The following is an 18,851-nucleotide window of genomic DNA, read 5'->3' as shown; positions in this document are numbered from 1 at the left end:
GAGATGAAATCCTGTCCTTGTGTATCTCCCACAGCACCGACCACTACTTTGACCAGAAGAGGATGCTTAATAAAACTAGACCTTCTGGAAGTGGAGATGAGAGGCATAACTTGGAATAGTTACCAGATTGGGGAGAATCTGGTAATTGTATTTTCCATATTAATTAATGCTCAAATACAAGGTCATTCCCAAATGCTGGGATTGTACCCTTCTTCAGGAGTCTACTCAGAAACTCTGACAGTCTCCTGGAAATGACAAGGGTTACTAGACTGGCCTTGTCAAATGGCCTGACCATTTGACATGACCTCAGAGCTATGAAGATTAATTTGATAATGGTTTCTAAAACACTCTACAGATCCTAAAATGTTTAATGCAGCCACATCACAAAGTATAAACTGAGCTCTCATGGCTGGGTTTCTATATCCACGCAATCAGAAAGCGCATCACATTTAAGCCTTAACTATGTGTTCTAGAGAAGACAGGGCAGGAGTGAGTATGGCACCTCGCTGACATTTATAAAATGTTGAAGTGACCTAAACTAAACTGGACTCTGACTTGAGTTCTCAACCAGCCTCTGATTTGTCTCTGTGAGCAGGGGAGGGGCAGAGAGAGAGGGAGACACAGAATCCGAAGCAGGCTCCAGGCTCGGAGCTGCCAGCACAGAGACGGACGCAAGGCTGGACCCCAGCAGCCATGAGATCGTGACCCGGACCGTAGTCGCAGGCTTAACCAACGGAGCCACTGAGGCGCCCCTGATTCTCCTATTAATACTTGTTTCAAAACCGAAAATTGCTCTAACATGATTGATTCATTACAGAAGAATTTAAGCATAACACAAATTTTGCGTTTGCTGACATGAGATTGTATCTGCAAGAAACTCGAGGGGAATGCAGAAAAACTGCATCCAGCTAAACTTAGCGTATTCGCGAAACGTGCACACCTCACCCGGCTACCTCACTGCGCCCCCTGCCTTATGGCCGCAGCCATTCACAGCTGGTCTTAAAGAACTTCCTCCAAACGCCACATCCCAAATTGCAAACCTGTTGAAGGCCACTTCCACGAGCAAGCTTCAGGTCTTTTGCAAAGGAAACTGCCATCATTTATTGTAGCTTTTCTGTATTTCTTAACCACTTAGCGTGTGCAAAATGTTGCTGCCGTTTTATACCTATCTTTTTTAATGTGTCACTGATGATATTCCTGAGTATTGTTCCCTTATTCCGAGGTTTCCTATCAGCCCTGTGGTTTTCATTGCCCTATTTTGCATAGTGTGGTGGATTTTAGGTACCCATACAATGTATGACAGCCAAACTGACTACAATTCAACTATTTGGTATCAAGAACTTTGAAATTCGTAAAATCAGGTCTACATAGGAATCATCACATCACTCTATTATAGTAAAACATATAAATAGAGAGTCAAAAATTCTTCCTGGTAGTAAAATCAAAATTTGTTTTTCAAATGTAAAGTGCCTACTTTATATGGGCATTTGCTACTCTAGATACTTAGTTTGGTCTATAGAGTTACATCACTTTCTAGATGAGTGGCCAATTAGAGAACATGACTGCTCTAAACAGCCATTATTCTACTTCATATTTCTGACAAGATTTTTAATTTTGTAAACTGATGATTATGTAATAGGATCATTAAACTGGCAAGGTTTAAGAGAGAGAGAGAGAAGTCAGGGTTATAAACAAATTAAAATCATCACAAAATTAATGGAACCTATTTCCATGGCATGCGTAGGGTTTTTTTTGTCAGTTATTATAAATATAATTTTCCCTGGAGCCATCTAAGCAAGGTTTTATCGTTTGCCTCCTCAATTGCCAAGTTTTTCCTGATGCTAGGCACAGTTTCATACTTCCCTCCAAAGCACTACCGTCCCCCACCCTCAACATATGTATTCTTTTTTTTTTTTAATGTTTATTTATTTTTGTGAGAGACAGAGACAGAGTGTGAGTGGGGGAGGGACAGAGAGAGAGGGAGACACAGAATCTGAAGCAGGCTCCAGGCTCTGAGTTGTCAGCACAGAGCCCGACATGGGGCTTGAACTCACAGAGTGCAAGATCATGACCTGAGCCAAAGTCGGGTGTTCAACCGACTGAGCCACTCAGGTGCCCCTCAACATGCATATTCTGATGCTGGTTTTCAGATACCAGCCTGGACCGCACTCAACTCCATGTAATCTCGGGTATACATTTCTTCTCTTCCCTAATGCCTTACCCCCTCCTCCATTCTCCAAAAGGCCTGTCTCTAGTTTCATTCCTGAAGGATCCCTGAAGAGCCATTCTAGCTCCTTCTGCTCCCCACTGCCCACCCTCGCCAAAATAAATACTAGACTCAACACATCAGAAGTCTTGTGGGGGTGTGGGGTGATGTTAAGACAAAGCCAGGGGTAATGGAGTAGCCAGAGAATAATTTTTTTTAGCGAGTACAGATTCTTGAAATTCCTAATAGGATGCTCTTCGGATATAAGGAAAAACTCTTGCAGCTTGCTGGTCTAGAAGAAGGGACATCAGATGGGAAGACGTAGGCGACTCTGAGAGAACATCCTTTCACACTATTTTCAAGGCTAAACTTTGTAGTGAGCTGCATGACCTCGGGATGAAAAACAAACAAAAAAAAGTAGTACGGCCCAATCCCATCGTCTCCAACAACAGATTTCTTACCCAGAAGACAGCATCTTTCATTGTGCTATTAGAAACAAGATACAAAAAGAAAATATCCAATATGAAGAGGAGCACTGACTGATACTTATCACACTCAAGTGCCCATTACGGATAGCAGAATCCAAGTAAATAAAGAGCAGAGCCTTCGAAAACTGTAAAGCAAGACAACTTCTTCATGGTTTTCTTACAGGTAATCCATTTTCCTACCCATTTGTATTCATCTGGATAATTTAAAGGGATTTTTTTTTGACACGGATAACATGAATAAGATTGTGTGGATAAACTTGGAATATCTATTGGCTTCGAACCATCCAAATGTCTGACTGAAAAATGTGTGTCATTCCCTTGAACTGCATTCAAAAAAAGCTGCCTGCCAAGACCGTAATCCGGTCCCCAGGTCTCGGAGCTCCAGCCGGCCCTGGTACAATATGCACAGGTCCATGAGCTGTAACCCCAGACCCAGGGATAAATAATTAAGTGAGATCTATTTAATGACAATGATACCTGGCCTCATCATTCATTTATAAACCCCTTGTGTTGGTAATTAGAATAATAAGGTTTCATGGGCTTTCGAGAATGCTTTCACAGTTAGTTGGAGGAAGACACTTTGGTCCAACTTACAAAATAGATAATTTACCCATAACACATGATACAACCCTGATCGCCCAGGGGAGTCAGGACATGCAAGGTTGCCTTTGACACATTCTCATCCCAGGAAACATGTTCTCTATTTGGGTTAGGTTAAGTTGACTTTTCTTCCCTCTTGTTTTCAGTTTGATAGTACGATTGGGCAACCAACTTCTTGCTCAAGTAAATGAAAAAAGACATTTCAAAACTAGTCTTCAAGACAACTGTGATCAAAACTTGTACTCAGGAACACTTCCCAGTAAAGGGATCCGGGGATGAGAAGCCTTTTCTTAGTAAACACAGTTGTTAAAAAAAAAAAAAAAAAAGACCAATGTAAATTGACTCAAAGTCAGAACTCTGACTTTTCCTAAAATAGTACTGAGTAAATTGAAGAAAAGGAGCAGAGGTTGGAAGCTATTCTAAGCACAGAGATTGGAAATAAAGACTATAGGCTACTAGACTACTGGGTAATGTAATTCCATAAGGAGACTGGCAGCATGATTTAAAATCATCCTAATCCTGGAAGCGATGATTCCAACACCTGTGTTTTGTTTTGTTTTGTTTTTTATAAAGGAGACACTGGTGGAAGTGGGTGCAATGGTTTGAGGCTGAGTTGCTACAGCTATGAAGTAAGATCATAATAGCTCCGTCATGGGGCTGTCCTGTGTTTTACAGGAGATAATGCATACAACATGTTTAGCAATAGCACATGTAATGGGACCATGGCAAATCATAAGAGCTCTATAAACAGGAACTATTATTCATAGCCCTAGTACTGGTGGTGCTGACTTCGATTTTTGTGCCTGAGTCTCCAAATTACAAAGTTGAGAAACGACTCGATATTTCCAGGCAAAAAACCCTCAGAAAGCCAGCCCGTTTCCCTTCACATGATGAGACGTGGGAAGAGCGGGAATAGTTCTTGCCACTAAATGAGCAAGAGAGGAACCAGCCCCGCATTTAAGGGCCCTGGTGTCGGGCTTCCGAAACCCCGCTTATGACTCAGCCTGAGAGGAGGCAGCAGTGAATTCCAGCCTGAGTCCTGCTCCCCCGGGGCTGTGCTGCCTCTGAGAGCTCAGGTCAGCCGGGGAGTCTCTGTGCTCAGGGGCAAAAAGAGATCTCTCTCTCTCTTGAATAGGACTATATGCCGTTCAATTCTGTGATCTGTGTCTTATCCGCGAGACACGGGTTTGGATCGTGGCTCCGCCATAGACTAGTTGTGTGCTCTTGGGAGAAGATTACTAGACTTTATGGATCCCGAGCGTTCTCACCTATAAAATGGGATCAGCAACAGCAATGGCAGTGTCAGCTAACAAACACTGAGTGCTTGCCGCGTACCAGGCATGATGGATGCCCATCGACTCATTTTCTCCCCCACAAAATCCAGCAAGGCGGGAACTATCTCAGAGATGAGAAACTGAGGGTTGGATTAATGGAATAAAGGTCCAAGCTTACCCAAAGAGTAAGCGTCCCAGCTTGGCTGGGATTTGAGCTCAGTGCCCCCCGCCCCACGCCAGTTTTCCCCTGATAACAGCATCATCTACCTCGTGCGACTGGTATATGGACACATATGAGACGACATAAGCAAAGCACTGGTTGGTACACTTAGCCATTTTTTCTAAGCATGTGTTGAGTGTGTTTGTTCTTAGCAGTGCGTTCAGTGCTTTGAAAGAAATAAAAGAAACATTGATTCTTTTCTGAAGTTCAAACTCTGTTAAGAAAAATGAGATACAGACCCATAAAATTGTTATATAACAGTGCTAGACAGCTTTAAGTGAAAAGGGAGAGGAAAAGGGAGGCCTGAGAACATGTTGAAGATGTAGATAAGGGAAGAATTACACTGGACATCAAAGCGCTGATAGAATTCAAGTAGGCAGAGAAAGGCATTCTAGGCATTGGTTTGCAGGAATTTTTCTAACAAAGGAGATATTTCCACCATGGATCACATATACAAACTCATAGTCTCATATAGACTAACAGCCTTTCACGAGGCCATTTACAGGGCTTGGTAGGCACACTGAACTGATTTTGCTCAGTTCGGGTGCATTTGAATCAAATGCATGTGATACGTTCTCACTGCTGTAAACAGACGGATTTACAAGGTGTTAACTCAGAGTGAGACAGGCGTTCTGCTTTGGAAGGTTGAGTAGAATGATTCTGTACCATATCTGTGTGTTCCTGTTTCTACCCTCTGCTAAACATTTCTAAGTACTATGGAATATTTTTCCAAAATGTTGTGTTGTGATAATTAGGAGTGCAAAAAAGTCTTAGTTTTCTGGTGGAGCAGTGTGCTCTGCCTTTTGATCCTTCCTTGAGTGGGCAAGACATTTCAAATGATGGCAGTTCAGTGAGCTCTGAAAATAATTCAGACCACCTAGTAAACTTGACTGCTTGCCACATGGCAAACTTAGCTCTCGAGGTCTGTCCTAAGCACTTGGCAACACAACTTAGGTGAGGTCACCCACAGAGAATTCTACACTCCTCTGTGAACTAGACTTTCTACTGAGTTGACATATCTCTTACAATTTCACTGTTCTTTTGCATAGCCTCCCTTCTAAGCTTCCCTGATCCTTCTGTCCAAGCACTGGTCAAGAACACTATATACATAAAATAAACAATTAATTCGTCCAGAGTCATGTGTCTTTATGTAGATATCCCAGTATGTATGTATATGTCTATATGCAAGAACATAGACATATATATACATAGATATGCAAATTCATGCATGTATACCATAAACACATAATTAGCAACTATTTGAAATAAGTGGTTTAGAATATTTAAAAATTTCTAATTTTCAGGACTGTAGAAAGAAATTTTAGACACATACTAAATATATGAAACTACTCCCCTCTCTTCTTCCCGTCTAATTTGTCATCATATTCTAATACAATGTTTTCCAAACGTTTACTTTAGTATATGCATTTTAATAAGGCATTTTAATAGCCACTTTTATTCTACAACAACAGGCTTACCTAAATCCCCCAAAGTAGTATTCCATTTGCCATTCTTTTGTCCTATACATAAAAACATCCTCAAAAATGCCTTGGCCACTCTCTTATTATAATCCTGATAAAGTAAAGGGTTATCTTCAAAATTCATACCTTACCGAAGATCTGGATGACACTCCCCCAAACCAAAAAAACCACATTCCTCAAATTAATGGTATTCTGTGCTTATCATCTACACATTTGCTTTCCTTTTACTGTTAATGTATTATGTCAAACACACTTAAAAGCATTTCTAGATAATTGCAAGTGGTAATTAATGCATTTCTCTTCTTAATCACCTTTCAAAGATAATATATTTATGGAGAGTCTAATGGCAAGTTGTGAAAATTAGCTGTCACCAGCAGCTGACATCCTAAAGAATGCGAGTTAGGTGAAATGGTTGGAGAGTAGGACACCCTGGCAGCCTGGGAAACCAATTCAGTTTGCTTTACCACACCTAATATATTGACTGATAACACTCTTGGGGAGTCATAGACAATGAAATGCAATTAAGAAGATAGTAACTACACTTTACCTACCTAGAAGAAAACTTTAGAACTTTCTTTTGTCTCATATTTACTTTTTGTTGTAAGTATTATTATCTGATAATGCACTCTAAAAATCCCTATTTGATATTTGAGGTTATCTGAATTCTGGATAAGCAGATATTTCCGGAAGGTAGTGAATAATATTGATTGACAAGATGAATATTAGCATATATTAGACCCATTTTCCAATGACCGTTACCCTTCTATCAACCATCTGGGCAGAATCTCAGGCTGATTTAATGAGGCTGGGAGCTTGAGATCTTGACATAGGTACAAGAGCTATAAATGCCTTTACAACTGTCCAAAAGAGATAGGACCTGTGGCCCATGGGCCATCTAAAAACCATGCCAAACCAAGGTGAAGAATAGGACATCTCCAAGTATCTCTGGTAAAATGATGCAGTATAGATAGGAAAGATGAAATAAATCAGGAAAAGAAGAAGAATAGAATTTTTGGTAGGCAAAAGTATATTTATCCCCAATGCTTCAGAGCTGACTTCCTTTTTCAAGTCTCAAGAAAAAAAAAGAAATATGATTTTGTCATGTGGTTTCTACCAGCATCCTTTCAGGGAGAATTTCAAAATATTATGTGAAAAGCATTATTAAAATTACCCAGTGATTTTCTAAGCATTATTAAAATTACCCATAGTGATTTTCTAAGCACTTACAATAGCACAGAAAATATTAACAGGCTAAATCTGAAAGAGAAAGAATTATAAAGAACATTGTGCTTTTATTTAATAAAGAAAGATCACCTTTAATTCAGTGACAATGATAAGATAGTTAGGACAAGTGAACGCAAATGTGAATGATAATGGGAATGCAAACTGGTGCGGCCACTCTGGAAAACAGTATGGAAGTTCCTCAAAAAACTAAAGATAGTACTACCCTACGACCCAGTAATTGCACTACGAGGCATTTGTCCACGGGATACAGGTATGCTGTTTCAAAGGGACCCACGCACCCCCATGTTGATAGCACTATCAACAATAGCCAAAGTATGGAAAGAGCCCAAATGTCCATCGATGGATGAATGAATAAAGAAGAGGTGGTATATCTCTACAATGGAGTATTACTCGGCAATCAAAAAGAATGAAATCTTGCCATTTGCAACTATGTGCATGGAACTGGAGGGTATTATGCTAAGTGAAATTAGTCAGTCAGAGAAAGACAAATATCATATGACTTTACTCATATGAGGACTTTAAGAGACAAAACAGATGAACATAAGGGAAGGGAAGCAAAAATAATATAAAAACAGGGGAGGGGGGTAAAACAGAAGAGACTCATAAATATGGAGAACAAACAGAGGGTTGCTGGAGGGGTTGTGGGAGGGGAGATGGGCTAAATGGGTAAGGGCACTAAGGAATCTACTCCTGAAATCATTGTTGCACTATATGCTAACTAACTTGGATGTAAATTAAAAAAAAAAATTAAATTAAATTAAAAAAATGTGAATAAGTCAGAAGAGATGTCTTATCCTAATCAAGACTTGTTTATTCTTAAAAAAAATTCTCTTTAAGATGAATTTTAAAAGGAGAGAAAAGAAAAAAAGAGATAAAATCAGACTCTTACATACAGAGAACAAACTAGTGGTTGCCAGAGGGACAGTGGGTGGGGCATGGGTGAAATAGGTGATGGGGATTAAGAGCACAGTTAAACATGTTGAGCACTGAGACATATACGAAGTGTTGAATCATATTGTACACCTGAAACTAATGTAACGCTGTATGTTAACTATACTTCAATAACAGAGAGAGTGAGAGAAGAGCAGAATAGGAGAAGGTAAAGGGAGAAAGATTGAAACTCTTGGTCATGCTCACAGATTTGGGAAGAAATTCTAGAATACAAAATGAAAGACATTTAGCAGGGTGTTGAAATAGAAACTAGAATAAGAGGTTATCAGTGCACTTTGGACCTTTATCTGGAATTCTGAAGTTAAGTCCTTAATGCCTGCTTTTCTCACAGGCAGCTCTAATTCTAGCATTTCATTGTTGGTTACCAATTAAATAAAGGAAATATGTTATATCATAACAAACAGTTCTTTCTTTAGCCTCTGCTTTCTGTTGTTCCAGGTTGAGATTCCTCTAACACAAACTTAATCAAAGGGCATTCTTAGATCCCCCTATGAGGTGCTGGAACTGACTTGGCTACTGATTGTTACATTTTCAGGGATTCTGTAAACTGGTTCTTAAACTGTTCGTTGAAATGGATCGTAATGGGAGTGTTTATACCATGGAAATTGGCAAAAGGTACAAATCAAGGCTTTTTACCAGCACATTCTTGCCTTTTATTCACACATTCATACAGACCTTAAAAGGTTCCATCATGTTAATGATTCTCTTGCCTTGAGAATGAGTGTCCAACAACTAAAGAAATGACCGTTAATACCGTCACCCACACAGGAGACAGTAATTCAATGTTTCTGACGTACAGAGCGTTATGCTAGACTCTGCAGAACTAAAGAGCTCACAGTCTGTTTTGAAGAGAAGGAGATTTTTGTACAATTTTTAAACTGTAATGCAACACAGCCTAACAGCAGAGTCAAATGAATAATAGAGTCTTCCTGAGTTCTACTTCTGTAGGAGTGGACAGAGAAAGGACCTCAGAGGAGAGATGATAATTCACAAAGGAGGTATAACTGGAAGAAGCATAGGAAGAAGAATAGCAGAGAAGTGGACAGGAGACTCGAGTACAGTGGGAAAATGTGCCCAGAATGTCTACAGAAAATTAAAGTCATCTTCCTGGAAAACATGGTTCAAATGAGAAGTGATGTGGCACAATAGAGAACGCATGAGGTTTTGGGGATGGAGAAATCTGGATTTAATCTTCACCTTGACAGTTACTAGCTGTGTGAGGCTACTTTACCTTTGTCAATCTTAGCTTGCCTGTCTGTAAAATGGGTATAACATTCTGTTTTCAAAGTGCTCATGAGGATTAAAAGAATTAATGTGTGCAGCATCTCCTAGCACAGAACCTGATATGTAGTAGACAAAAAAAAAAAAAAAAAAAAAAAATTAAAGATAGTATTGTCCACCTTCAAACCCTCATGGTCATTGTCATCAGTACCTAATGATTTGGAAGAGAAGCCGGACTTCAGAGTGTGAATCCAGATTGTAGAGCTCACTGATTTGCTAAGCGAAAGCTTGTAAACTGTTAATTACTAGGGAGATACAGAAGGCCTTGAACGTGGGGATAACATGTTCCAAGTGGTGTTTCAAAAGAACACCCCAGGGGCGCCTGGGTGGCTCAGTCGGTTGAACGTCCGACTCCAGTTCAGGTCATGGTCTCACGGTTCGTGAGCTCGAGCCCCACGTCGGGCTCTGTGCTAACAAACAGCTCAGAGCCTGGAGCCTGCTTCGGATTCTGTGTCTTCCTCTCTCTCTCTCTCTCTCTCCCCCTCCCCTGTTCATGCTCTGTCTCTCTCTGTCTCTCAAAAATAAATACATGTTAAAAAACAAAATTTAGAAAGAACACCCTGGCAATAATGTGTGAACACTGTCTTTGGATTAATATAGACTTGGGTTCTGTTACGTGAGTTTGCTGTGTTTTTTGAGAGCATTGAATTATGCTATTATAATGAATGGAACTCATCACAAATATTACGCATAGATCACAAGAAAGCTCTTGGCTCATAATATTCAGGTGAAACTCATGGGCAGAGTAAATTTGGTGTACCTGTGACTGTCCTGATGCAGAACCATAGATGAGCCCAGTGCCTACTTTAATGCTCTGCCATAGGTGTCTTGAAATTCTTTTTTTTTTCGGGGCGCCTGGGTGGCGCAGTCGGTTGAGCGTCCGGCTTCAGCCAGGTCACGATCTCGTGGTCCGTGAGTTCGAGCCCCGCATCGGGCTCTGGGCTGATGGCTCAGAGCCTGGAGCCTGTTTCCGATTCTGTGTCTCCCTCTCTCTCTGCCCCTCCCCCGTTCATGCTCTGTCTCTCTCTGTCCCAAAAATAAACGTTGAAAAAAAAAAAAAAAAAAAAAAGAAATTCTTTTTTTTTTCATGTTTATTTATTTTGAGAGAGAGAGAGAGTAAGCAGGGGAAGAGCAGAGATGGAAGGAGAGAGAGAATCCTAAGTAGGCTCTGCTCTGTCAGCACAGAGCCTGACGTGGGGCTCGATTCCACAAACCATGACGTCATGACCTGAGCTGAAACCAAAAGTCAGATGCCGAAACCGAGAGTCGGATGCTTAACCGGAGCCGCCCAGTTGCCCCTTGAAATTCTTAATAACTGACGTTCTTAATTATTTTTTTAACAAAAGGCCTTACATTTTCATTTTGCACCAGATCCTGCAAATGACGCACCTGGCTTGGCACATAAGAGGTGGTAAGTGTAGCTAATAAGTACACTTTAAATAAACTTGTAGCATGTGACACACAGGCATAATTTATACGATGTGTTCCAAAACAGATAGCAAGTAAGTTAGGAACGTGTAATACCTGACAAGGAAAGACAAAACAGCTGAACAAATAAGAATATTAAAGTTAGAAGTGGATGGAAAGACCAAGTTATGATCCTGTCGCTTTGGGACTGATATCTGTCACCACTAAATCGACCACCCATTGGTGTCGTCCAATATGTTTCCGTTCTCCTCGCGGGTGTTCCGCTCAAGAAAAGCAGCTACCACTTGTGGCATTTCAACAGGCTAATTGACAAGGTACTACTATCGTTGAGTGTACTTGCTCTGTGTCATTCTGATAGAGCAAATGCCTATCACTGGCCCGAGTCATCTTCATTCTGTGGGGGCCTTTGGGACCTCAGCCTTCTTAATGACACTTCCAGCAGGATGGTGAATATCAGTAGGGCATGTGAGCATCGTGAACCCCAAGATTCAAGAAATGTGATCCTGTGGCCTCCACCACTCTATTGCCATTCCTTGCTTGGCATGTCCATTTATGCCACCTCTTTGCTCTTGCTTATCACTATACTTTAACTTGACTTAATAGACCATGTGAGCTGAGCATGTTAGTTTGGTCTTTCAGTCCTATGGCCAGTGGTCAAGCTTGCGTAGTAGTATAGTTAAAGACCTCCATCTCGTCAAAGTAAGTTCTACACAAGTCCGAATCATAGTTCTACCACTTAACAGTTGTCTGAACATAAACAGTTACTTATCTCTCAGAGTGCTGGTTTCCTTATACACAAAACCAAAGTAATGATACATGGTTGAGAGAGATAAATGGAATTATGACAGTAAAATAATAATAGCTAACACATATAAAACAATTCCTACATGCCAGGCACCACTCTAAGTGCTTTAGATCTTAACTGATTTAATCCTCCTAATAATTCTATGAAGTAGTATTACTTTTTATCCCCATTTATAAGTGAGAAAACACTAAGTTCCAGAAGTTAAGAAAATTGCCCAAAGTCACAGCATAACGCTTGATACCTACTAGGCCCTGATTAAATAATAGAAAAATTGAATGTCAATGTTACATTTTGATCAACAAAATTCAGCCATACTGACTTCCAGTAGTCTCTATTCTTTGGATGAGAAAATCAATATACTTCAGATACCTGTAACGTACAAGAACTGAAAGTTGATGCTTTGGTTGAGCTATTGACTAAAAAGAATCCCAAATGGCTGAAGGGTGTGTTAGTAGGTGTGTACATGTGATTAAAGGTCCTCTTGTGTGGAATCCCTCATTCCTTCTCAATGACAGATGAAGGAAAGGCCTTTGTGAACTGAAGGAGAAATCATGGTTCTTACCTATAAAAATCTCAAACTCCAAGGAAACTTGAGAGAAAGGGATGAAAGCCAGGGGGCTATTTTCCCAGATAGTTCCAGCAGAGAAAATCAACCCCAGTCTATTCTTACTGCCCTAGAAATATATTCGTTCCCTCAACCAAGAAAATTCAATAAAATAAAAAACGATACAAACAAAAAAGAATACAGGATTGTGAAGGAAGATTGAGTAAGGAAGAATGTTACCTTAATGACAATCTGCCAGTTTCGAGCACATGTTTAAATGCAAATGAAATAGTAAGGATTCCTTTCGGCTTTATTGAATGTTTCATTAATAAATCACTAGGCCAAGTCGGCCGATGGACAACTCCCAGAAACACTGGATCAGGGTGCCACACAGCTAAGAAATTAGAACAGTCAGTATAAGAGCTAAATAAACATGCTTGTTATCAAAATAAGTGCATTTGAAATGGCTTCTACCCAAGAACCATTTCCTTGCAAAAGTATATTGGAGTACTCCCATATCTTACTTGGTAGACTCATGAAATGTTAGAACTGCTCCGTCCCCAAAATAAGCTCCTTTAAATATCCAGCTAAGTGAGGGTTTTTAATGATTTCTTATGTTAATAGGCACAGAAGCATTTCTTCTTCAAATGGGTGCTTTAGACACAAGTACATTCTGAAGAAGAAAGAAGTCATAGGTCTCTGCTCGAAGCTGGTGCTGTTGGCCAAGCAGCCGCCCTTCTTACCTCTGCCTCCCTTGCCCTGAAGGGATTTCATCAAGCTGCCTTAACTTGGAGACATTAATTTGCAAACCACGGGCCACAATCCAATCCCTTCATTTTACAAATAAATACAGGAGACTCAGAGAGATGAAGTCAGAGGTAGAGCTCAGCTCGGAGTCCGTGTCTCTTACTTTTCAATCCCAAAACTACCCTACTATAACAAAATAAAGTGATTGCTTCATCAGGATTAGTCATGCAAGCTTTAAATCTACCATGTAGAAAGTTGTGGTACAGTTAGGTTTTAGGTTTCAGGATGAGTAATAAGTAGATGGTTATTTTCCACCCAGGTGTTTTATTTCACCTGTGATGGTTGGTCTCAGATCAGTGTAGCCACCTATAACAAGGAGGAAAGATCTAGTTACCCCACTTCTTTTTTTTTTATTTTTTATTTTTTTTAATCTTTATTTATTTTTGAGAGAGAGACAGAGTGTACACAGGGGAGGAGCAGAGAGAGAGGGAGACACAGACTCCGAAGCAGGCTCCAGGCCTGAGATGTCAGCACAGAGCCTGACACGGGGCTCAAACCCACGAACCGTGAGATCATGACTTGAGCCAAAGTCGGATGCTCAACCGACCGAGCCACCCAGGTGCCCCTAGTTAACCAACTTCTAAGTGAAACCCATTAATAACTTCAAAATAGATATGCCTAAAATCCTATGTTTTTAGTTCATTAATAAGAATACGAACTGATGGGAATGCAAGCTGGTGCAGCCACTCTGGAAAATAGTATGGAGGTTTCTAAAAACACTAAAAATAGAACTACCCTACGACCCAGCAATTGCACTACTAGGCATTTATCCACGGGATACAGGTGTGCTGTTTCGAAGGGAGACATGCACCCCAATGTTGATTGCAACACTATCCACAATAGCCAAAGTAGGGAAAGAGCCCACATGTCCATCGATGGATGAATGGATAAAGAAGATGTGGTGTATATATATATATATATATATATATATATATATATATATATACACAGTGGAGTATTACTTGGCAATCAAAAAGAATGAAATCTCGCCATTTGCAACTATGTGGATGGAACTGGAGGGTATTATGCTAAGTGAAGAGAAAGACAGAGAAAGACAAATATCATAGGACTTTACTCATATGAGGACTTTAAGAGACAAACCAGATGAACATAAGGGAAAGGAAGCAAAAATAATATAAAAACATTGAGGGGGACAAAACAGAAGAGACTCATAAATATGGAGAACAAACGGAGGGTTACTGGAACGATTGTGGGAGGGGGGATGGGCTAAACGGGTAAGAGGCACTAAGGAATCTACTCCTGAAATTACTGTTGCACTATATGCTAACTAATTTGGATGTAAATTCTAAAAAAAATAAATTAATTAAAAAAAAATAATAGGAACTGACTTTCAAATAGTTGGAAAACATACCACTATTTCCCCTTCCCTGTCTGCCAACATATTCTCACCCATTCAATAAATAGTTTAGAGTAAGGTAAGATGTTCTGCTTCTGAGGTTTTCTGTTTCTCAGAATTGAAAGACGGTGGCCCTCAATCCTTGACTTTCAGAGTAGAAAATTAAAATACACATAGCCTGGTCTGGGCCAGACACACCTGTCCCCTCCACCTAGAGATTATTATTTGATAGGTTTAAGGCTACCTGACTGTGTGAAACACATTGAAACCACATTGCAAAACACTGTTCCACAGTGACGGTGGAAAGGATGTGACCTCTCTTCAGTCCTAAAAAGCCAATACTGCTGCCTTCAAAATGCTGAGCTCCAATTCCTGAGCCATGTTTGAGAGTCATTAGGGATTAACAACCCATTTTTAGAGCTTCTAGAATTAACAACCCATTCTTTAGAGCTTTTAGAAGCTTTATCTGCTTCTTTTAACTGTCGTTGGGCCCTCAGCTCTGAGGATGCTTACCTTGCTAGCGATAGATATTCTTTCAGAATGTGGGACTCCCCGAGCGCCACCTCCCAAGGCATCCTCAGAACAATAAGTTACCGTTCCTGAAGTTTACTCTAAAACACATCTTGAAAGCCTGATCCTCCATAGAATCTGTTTTAGAAGTTTCACAAGCTCATCAGAGTCCAGAGCCAGATGGAAAGCCTTGGAATCCCGACATAAATCCAAACCTGTGATCAAAATATCTGCTCCAGTTATACTGAGACTAGTATCTTGGTCTCCATGTAGTTAGCAAGGATTGATGACTGGAGGCAAATTCTGGGAATAACACGGTCCTCAGAAATGCATTCTCAGAGTCAGAAGTCCCTGAAAGAAATAAAGGGTGCGAGAAAAGCTCCCTGACCGCCATGTTTCAGTGGCATTGGGGCAGAGAAACCTTTATCTCTCCACACTATCAAGTATTCACTGCTTGCTCTAATAATGCGATTGAGATCCATGGGGGAGAAGCTCAATGCAACATTCAAAAACCCACAAAGGGAGACAGGCTGGCCACAGTAGTGCCAACAGCTTCATCCCAGAGGCTGAAGCCAAGAGGATCAGGCTGACCATGACCACTGGTACCAGCTGTGCAGAGAACTGCCAAGCTACAAAGCAGGACTGACTTCTGGCCATGGAGAATCGTTGGAAGACAGTGAGCGTTACTGACAGGTGAGAAGCCATAGTTGTTTCTTCTCTGGGCCTAAATCTGTGCTTCCATTCTGCAAGCTGGCTTTGAACTTGATGTTCTGAATCACTGCCTTGGTAACATGCCTAACTCGCTCCCTGGCTGCACGGGTAGGAGGCAGCAGACTGGAATGCGTAGAGGGTTTAACCAAATAGCGTGACCAACTGATGTGGATCGAGAATTGTGCGCGCTGAAGACTGAATTCCCTGTTCCTAAGTGCAACTATCACTGAGCCCCAGCTGCTATTTTCATGTAAGAATGTGGGACCAGATGCTCCACTTGTCCAGCAGGAGCTGGACATGTGGATTTTTTTAGTGTGAAATCTCCTACTTTTTAACATTTGACAACAAAGAAAAATGTTGTTAAAAAATACACCCCAGGGGCGCCTGGGTGGCTCAGTCGGTTGAGCGTCCGACTTCAGCTCAGGTCATGATCTCACGGTTCGTGAGTTCGAGCACCACGTCATGCTCTGTGCTGACAGCTCAGAGCCTGGAGCCTGCTTAGGATTCTGTGTCTCCCTCTCTCTGCCCCTCCCCTGCTCACGCTCTGTCTCTCTCAAAAATAAATAAACATTTAAAAAATAATTTAAAACAAAATACACCCCAAAATGGTTAAAATGGTCAATTTTATGTTATGAATAAAAAGAACAAAAAAAAAAGAATAAAAAGAAAAAAAAAGCATGTGGGCCAAATAAAAACCTAAGATCTAGACTGAGCTGCAGACTCATTTTCAACCTCGGCCCTAGCATTAGGGCCATCCCAAGCCCCATCTCTCCACTTCGCAAAATGGGTTAATTCCTGGACTCAGTTCAAGGCCCCAGGTCCTAAAATCTGCCACAGGATTACCCTGGGTCCATTTGGAAGATCTGAAAGTGGCCTGGCCCTGGATTCTGCCAAATTGTCAAGAGGCTCTATTCTTCGCTGGAACGTCAAAATCAGTTACCCATCTAGACTGCTACCAATATGTCACCATCCCCCAAGGTGGCTAAGGTTATCCCTGACCAGGTGTGCCTCCACCTAGCCCTGCCGTGTCTCACACTCACTCTGTCTCTCCTGACATGCTGCAGGGGACCAGGCAACATTGACTCTGTCCTGAGGTGAAATAATAATTACAACTTGTGCTTCCCAGCTACGTGCTATGTTCTGGCAGCGTGCTAAGTGTTTTATGTAAATTATCCCACTTTATGATTCCACTAACCCGGTAAATTAGCATAATTTCATAAGGAACCTGAATGTCGGAGAGCTGAACAATTCATTCAAACTTGCACAGCTATGAAGTGAAGGTCTGAGATTCAAACTCCAATCAGAAGCCCATTCCTACTCCATTGCCCGGCATGGGACAGACAGACCAGGGAGGGTGGGGGTATTTCTACACTTTCTGCAGGTGGAAAGGGAAGATACGCTCTTCGGCATTCTTACCCAATTTCACACCACGCTTTGAAAGTTCACAATATCACTGCTTTCCAATTTTACAACTTTCTACATACAGTTACTTGTGGTTTCCAGTTTTGGGCATTTTATGGCCAATCGTATTTCAAACGATATTTTGGAAGCAACGTAAAGTGGTTGCCAAACTCCTGTTTTGCCAAGCAAGGATATTTTTAAATCTATCATTTAGCGTCATTATCACCACGTCGAATGTGTACGCGCACGCACACGTGTTACTAGCTCCAGGGAACCAGGAACCCTGCTTGCCTTTGCTTTCATTCAGGGCTGGTGGGTACAAGCACATGCATATAGAGTTCCCAGCCTACGACTGTGCAGTGTTATAGAAGTTTGCTGGGAAAACCACTGTTTGGAACTTGGAAAACTTTATCCGCAAACAAAACAATGCCATTACAAACGATGGCTAGGTTCCCACTTCACAGAATAGATGGAGAATTTCTTGTTTTATTTTGGATATGAGGCCCCAGAAGTCTAAGCAGTGTCCTCAAATAACACATGCTCGTTTACAAAGCTAAGATTAGAAGAGAATTATCCTGGTAGCTATTTCAATTCTTTCTCTCATCACCAGAGACAATAATATTCTCCTCTATAATATTTAACATTATTAGTTAAATATCCTGGTGGAGAGACAGCTTTGGAAATTTACCACTACTTACAAAAATGGTTCTATGGAAAAATGCAATCGGTAGCACCACTGAAAGATATAAACATGGCTGTTATCACCGACACATTCCCTTTTATTCATGCCTCGTCTCCCCAACAACCGTGGCAAGGAAATATAGCGTGATCCTCAGATGTGATCAGAAGCGAAGATGCTTCCATCCCCCAGAAAGAGATAATCATTTGCCTTTTCATATAGGAAGTTTGTAAATCCGGGTGCCCCGAGTGTGTTTGTTACCCCCGTCAACATTCAACGTAGGAGTGAAATTGGGTCACTGACATGTCGCCATGGAATAGCTATTAGCATAATCCTTAATTGGAATCCTATTTACTCTTCTGTTGGCTTAATATCTTCCCTGTGCTTTAAAGAGAGCTGTCACATGATTATGTCACCTGAGGCTGGGACCCTGCAGAGAAACAAGAACCTGCCAGTCACACAGACTTGTAAAATTCAAATATATTATCTCTTTCAGAGAGAAAGTAATGAATGCATTACATTAGAGAAATTCTCATTAACAAATGGCTAAAAGTGACCAGAGGTTATAAGACTCCAAACAATGAATTTGCTCATAATTTTTTAAAATTTATAGGGGCGCCTGGGTGGCTCAGTCGGTTGGGCATCCGACTTTGGCTCAGGTCATGATCTCACGGTCCGTGAGTTCGAGCCCCGCGTCGGGCTCGGTGCTGACAGCTCAGAGCCTGGAGCCTGTTTCAGATTCTGTGTCTCCCTCTCTCTCTGACCCTCCCCCGTTCATGCTCTGTCTCTCTCTGTCTCAAAAATAAATAAACGTTAAAAAAATTTTTTTAAATAAAAAATAAAATAAAATTTATAATCATTAG

General features: G+C 40.9%; 1 protein-coding gene across 1 annotated transcript in view; it reads right to left on the bottom strand.

Moving 5' to 3' along the window:
• The window catches only part of TMC1 (transmembrane channel like 1), a 142,254-nt gene that overhangs the window by 75,486 nt on the left and 47,917 nt on the right, over positions 1-18,851 (bottom strand). The window lies entirely within an intron of this gene.

This window comes from Felis catus, chromosome D4, assembly GCF_018350175.1.
Source record: "Felis catus isolate Fca126 chromosome D4, F.catus_Fca126_mat1.0, whole genome shotgun sequence".
Taxonomy (NCBI): Eukaryota; Metazoa; Chordata; class Mammalia; order Carnivora; family Felidae; genus Felis; species Felis catus.
Note: the sequence above shows the minus strand (reverse complement) of the source record. Positions and strands in the feature narration are given on the sequence as shown.